We start from the raw sequence: 6,000 nt of genomic DNA, 5'->3' as shown, positions 1-6,000 counted from the left end.
CATGAAGTGAAGTAGCAGCCTTTCTAAAGCTGAAGAAGATAGTTAAGCAACTGTCAGTCATGCAACTCTTTACTATGTAGTTTTAAAGGCAGGTCATCCTTCCTCCATTTCATTTTCTGCATCCACCTGTTCCTTTTCATATTAATAAGATTCTGATGTCTTGCCAGCAGCAGACGCCATAGTTCTCCCTCAGATGTCTGCTGTCTCATCCTCAAGTGTTTCAGTCTTCTTCCAGCCACTACTTCATTCTTCCTACATTTATCTTTGTTCTCTAACATCCACCTTTTTCTTTTTTCTCCAATAGCAATTCTTATTTGTTTCAGATCTTGTTGGATTTTTCTGAGGAAACCATATATATGGTAGTTATTACCCCCTAACTCTTAACTCCTTCCCTCCTTAGGTTTTCTCCACCCTTCCCCCAACTCTTCCCATAATTGTGTAGCCCACGTTATATATATGAGGTATGTTGAGCTTGTGGGACTTGGTAGTGGGAGAGTGGGTGGGGTGGGGGGTAGATGCTTAGCTGCTCTTTGCATCGCCTGCCCTTTCCTGTAGGTGGATTGTGTTGCCCATCACTTTCCTCCAATCCTACAAGCCTTTTGTTTTCAAGAATTGTAAAGTTGTTGCTTCTCTATGTATGTGCATAATTTGCATGCACAATAACTCAACCAAGGAATTGCCTTTCCAATTCCCCAGCTAGAGTCGCCAGGGCTTTACTTCCCCACCCAAAACCTGATGGCTTTAGGGTGCTCCCTCCCCCACTTTTTTTTTTTTTTTTAAATACACGGGAGGGTGGGGGTAGGGCCGGGTAGAGAGAAGAGGAGAACTCGGGGACCCAGTTGGCTCTGGAGGCGGATTACGTCACCGGGGAGGGAAGGTCGTCCCGCCCTTCTTCCGCACTGGAGATCTACGTCAGCCTCCTCCGCATCCGCCTGCCCACGCTGATGGGCGGCAGCGGCGTGTGGGCAGGGGAAGGGAGGAGGAGCCTCCAGAGGTCTCAAGCTGTCGTGAGGAGGCGGGGCCTCCGAGCCCCGCCTCCTTTCTATCCCGCGGTTCCTGCGACCTTCCTTCTCTCATTTAGGGGAAGCCTCTGCCCCACGGGCTGGACAGGGACGGTGGCCGAGCCGCCCGTTCCCTGGCACGCCCCGCCTCCGTGCCCACCGTCCGTCTCGGCGACGGTGCGAGGGGCAGAGCGGAGCGGAGTGAGTATCCACCTATCCGTCCCACAGTCCACCCCATTCGTCAGTCGTCTGGAGTCCCTGGAGGCCTCCGGAAGGAAGAGGGGGAGGGGAGGGGAGGCCCAAGGGGGCGGTCTTTTGCCAGCTCTTAGTCGTCTATCGGGACTGAGTCCGGTCTGGGGGTGGAAGTAGAACGGAAGAGTGGAGGATACCGAGCTTTTGGGGCTACCCCTCCACTCCCGCCCCTCGGGCTCGTGCAACTGCAGCCCTCTGGCGGAGATCCATCCCAGCACTTCCCGTGGGTCAGGCACTGTCCGAAGTGCTAGGAGTACTGAGAAACAGGGAGGACAGCCACTGTCCTCAGAGAGCTTCCTCTTTTGTGAAGCGAGACCCAGGTGTGCACTTGGTTGCTCTCCAGATAGTTTGGAGAGCGAGGCCTCAGAAAGTGAGAGGGATCAAAGTCTCCTTTAGAGGGTAATGGTTGTGCTGAGATTTGCTATTTAAGTAAAACATTTTAGTGTAGTGAGGTGTTTTTTTTTTTTTTTTTTTCCATGTTTAAGGTAGGATGAGGACATGGAGCTGAAAGTTTTGCTATGTTAGCAGGCCTTTTGGGGTTGTTAGTTTGGAGCTGACTTTTTTTCTTTTACTTCAAATAACACGTTTAAATTGGATCTCAGATTACTTGATAAAAATGTGCCACTTAAATTTACTGAAATATTACCATGTAGAAGTGTAAGTTACATGAAACTATACATGGCAAAATGGGACAAGAGAATCTGTCATATCAAATAACTGAAACATTAAAGTTTCCTGGCAAAATAGCCTGCCTATTCATGACTGTTAAAACCTGATAAGGGAAATGTGTTAACAGAAAATTTTGTTGGCTATAATTTGAGATGAAAGCCCCAAGTTTAAGCATCTTTGCAAAGGAACAGAAGCTCCATGTACAGATTATATATACATTATAGAGATTAACATAGTAGTATAATGTGTTTGTATTCCTAAGCACCACAGTAAGGTAGTGGTAAAATTTATGGCATAGAAGAAACTCATTTGGCTTGGTAAGGATCTTCTGAGGTCATCTAGCCATTTTATAATAGAAATTACCTGGAGATCAGGTAATTTAACAAAATTTGAGAGCCATCTGGTCCAAACCATACACGACAAGCAGTTTTTTAGCTTTGCTTGAAAATCTCCTAAGGCAGAGAACTCATCACCTTTTGAGGCAGCCGACTCCATTTTTGGACAACTTTAATTATCAGGAAATTTTCCCTGACATTAAGCCCAAAGTTGCCTTTTTGCAACTTTATCCATAGCTCTTTGTTCTGGTATCCTAGGCCAAACAAAATTAAATCTAATACTTCCTCCATACAACAGAACTTTTCAGTTTCAGCACATCCTCTTTTCTTCCAAACAAAACATGCCTATTTCTTTTTTCTTAAATTAAAAATGCTATTTCTTGTAAACATTCTTTTTTTTTAATATTGCGTTCCAAGTTCTCTCCCTCACACCCCATGCTCTGCTGCTGAGAAGGCAAGCAATATAGCAGTTGCACATGTGAAGTCATGCAAAATGTTTCCATATTAGCCATGTCTCAAAAAAAGCAAGAAAATTATTTCTTAATTTGTACTTCAAAGTTTGCATCAGTTAATGTTTATCTTCCCATGTTTTTCTGAAACCACCCCCTTGCCATTTTTTAATAGCATAATAGTATTTCATCATAATCATATACCACCAGTTGTTCAGCCATTCCCAATTAACAAACATCCCTTCAGTTTCCAATGCTTTACCATCATCAAAAGAGCTGCTATAAATTTTTTTTGTACATGTAGGCCCTTTTTCTTTTCTTTGATCTCTTTTGGAATCTAGACTTAGAAATGCTATTCCTGCATCAAAGTGTATAGTTATAGCCTTTTGGGCATAGTTCTAAATTGTTTTCCAGAATGATTGGATTAGTTCACTATACCACCAGCAGCTCATTAATGTATCTATTTTCCTTCATCTCCTCCAACATTTGTAATTTCTGATAGTTATGAGGTGCTACCTCAGAGTTGTTTTAATTTCCCTTTCTGTAATTAGTAGTGATTTAGAGGTTGCTTGGTGGACACTTCCTAGCTATGTGACCTTGAGCAAGTCACTTAATTCTAGTTGAATATCACTTACTATTCTATCCATTCTAAGACAGAAGGTGAGGGTTTTTTATTTTTTTTAAATCATGATTTAGATTATTTTTTCATATTATTATAGCTTTGATTTTTTTCCTGAAAACTGCCTGTTTATTCTCTGACCATTTGTCAATCAGGGAATAACTCTTATTTTTATATATTATATATTTCATATATTTCCTTATACATTTGGGAAATGAAGCCTTTATCAGAGAAATTTGCTATAAAATGCTTTGATATTACTTTGATGCCTATGGTACCTTTTTTCAGAAATGGTAGTTTCCCTGATTTTCTTTTTTAATTAGGTCTCTTTTAGCTTTTTCTGAGATCATAGCTTCTACTACCATATGATAGGTTTTGCTCCTTTATTTTAACTCTGTGTGTGTTTCTGTTTCAAAGCATTCCTCTTGTACCCAATATTTTTCTTTTTGTGTTCTAATCCATTCTGTTTTCTGCTTCCATTTTATGAACTAGCTTATCCCATTTCCTATTCACAGTTATGATTTCTAACTATATATTTCCCTCCATCCTATTTTCTTTCATTTATACTTCTTTCTTTGTATCCTGTACCTCCTCAAAAGTCTGTTTTACTTCTTACTACTGCCTCCCTTAATCCATCCTCAATTTTTACCATCCTTCCCCTTTTTCTTATCCCCTTCCCATTTCCTCATTAAGAATGAATTCTTTAGCCTGGTGAGTGTGTATATGTGTGTGTTTGTGTTTTTGTATGTGTGCTCTTACCTCTTTGAATCAATTCCAGTGAAATAAGGTTCAAGCATTGTCTTCCTACCCCATTTTCCCTTTTACCATAAAGGCTTTTCTTTACATGCTTTTTTTTAGGTGAGAAAATTTCCCTTATTTTATCTCTCTCTTCCCCCTTTCCCAAATGCATCCATTTTCCTGACCTGTACATTTTTTAAGGGGGGGAGATCATCCCATCCATTTAACTCATTTATGCTCTCTATGAAGATTCCTTCTGAATGCCCAAATAATGTATCATCTTCCCATGTAGGAATGTAAACAGTTTAACTTTATTGAGACCCTTATGATTATGATTTCATATTTACCTTTTTATCTTCTATTGAAGCTTCATTAGATTTCCTATTCATTTCTGGTTTTTTCATCAGGAATACTTGAAAGTCCAAATACTCTATTAAATATGTTTTTCCCCTGAAGGATTATACTCCTTTTGCTGTGTAGGTTATTCTTGATTATAATTCCTGGCTCCTTTGATTTCCAGAATCTTTTATTCTGTGTTCTCTGCTCCTTTAATGTGGAATCCTTGAAATCTTGTGTGATCCTGACATTGGTTCCACAATATTTGAAATGTTTCTTTCTAGCTACTTATATTTTCTCCTTGACCTGGAACTCTGGAATTGGGCTAATATATTTTTGGAAGTTGTTATTTTGGGATCTCTTTCAGGAGGTAGATTCTTTTGATTTAGAATTTACCCTCTGGATCTAAGATATTAGTACAGTTTTCCTTTATAATGTCTTGAAATATGATGTATAGGATCTTTTTGTTGTTGTTGTTTTAACTTTTTTTATCATGGCTTTCAAGTAGCCAGATAATTCTTAAATCTTTTGATCTATTTTCTAGGTCAGTTGTTTTTTCCATGAGATATTTCACATTTTCTTTTTTCTTTTTTTATTCTTCTGATTTTGTTTTATCGTTTCTTGAAATCTCATGGAATCATAAGCTTCCACTTAGCCAATTCTGATTTTTTAGGCATTATTTTCTTCAGCAAGATTTTGTTCTGTTTGCCAGTTCTTCAGTGAATTTTTGTGCCTCTTTTAGGCCAATTCTGTTTTTTTGAGGTGTTACTTTCTACAGTGTTTTTTGGTGCCTCTTTTACCAAATTGTAAATTCTCTTTTCATAATTTTCTTTGATTACTCATTTCTTTCCCCATTTTTCCTCAACTACTCTAGTCTCTTTTTTTAAACTTATAGGCATTCTTGCTGGCTTTGGATCCAGTTAGTATTTTTTTCATTGAGACTTTGGTTTTAGCCATTTTTCATTGTTGTCTTGGTCTTCTCTTCCACTATAGTAGCTTTTTGTTTCCTTATTTTCCCAGTTAATTTTTTCACTTTGAACTTTATGTTAAAGTTGGGCTCTACTCTGTGCCAAGTTTTTGTTTTTTTGTGTGCTGCTGTTTTGAGAGCTAGTTCTGGGGAATCTGTGGGTTTTTGGTTTTTCCAAGGTGATGTTATCCTGGAGAGGTGTGGTTACTGCTCTCCTGGTCTGTACTCTGGTCTTTACCCATGAAGGGTCTCTGTTCCCTTGCAGCTGCAAGTACTATTGTTCCTCTTGGTCCTAGAACTGTGACCAAAGCCTCTGACCCCCATGATCATTCACAAGTACTTCTCTTTGCCCTGGAACTGAACCAGAAGTTCTTAGGGGCAATAGAATTGCCCATCCATACCAGCTGCACCCATTGTTAGCCACGGTTCCCTTCTAATCTCTTTCTGAGCATTTGTCTCTTAAGACTGAGAACTTCTGAAACTGGTTCTGCTGCGGCTACTTCTCTCACAGCAGCCTCTAAGGCCTGCCACTTGTGCTCCTGCACCCATCTTGGTTTCTTAGATCAATACTGTGGACCTCCTAAATTATGTTAGGCAGGAAAAATGTCTCCCTTTGACCTTTTGTTGCCTCTTC

At 39.9% G+C, this 6,000-nt stretch overlaps 1 protein-coding gene across 1 annotated transcript in view; it reads left to right on the top strand.

Annotated features, from left to right (window-relative positions):
* The first annotated feature begins 1,069 nt into the window (after positions 1-1,069).
* ATG10 (autophagy related 10) overlaps positions 1,070-6,000 on the top strand; it is a 339,677-nt gene continuing 334,746 nt past the window's right edge. The window contains exon 1 of the mRNA XM_044662921.1: positions 1,070-1,202. The gene's annotated coding sequence lies outside the window, so the exon portion shown is untranslated. The remainder of the gene's footprint in view (positions 1,203-6,000) is intronic.

Source organism: Gracilinanus agilis, chromosome 1 (genome assembly GCF_016433145.1).
Source record: "Gracilinanus agilis isolate LMUSP501 chromosome 1, AgileGrace, whole genome shotgun sequence".
Classification (NCBI taxonomy): Eukaryota; Metazoa; Chordata; class Mammalia; order Didelphimorphia; family Didelphidae; genus Gracilinanus; species Gracilinanus agilis.
The sequence above is the reverse complement of the archived record's forward strand: the minus strand, read 5'-3'. Positions and strand labels throughout refer to the sequence as shown.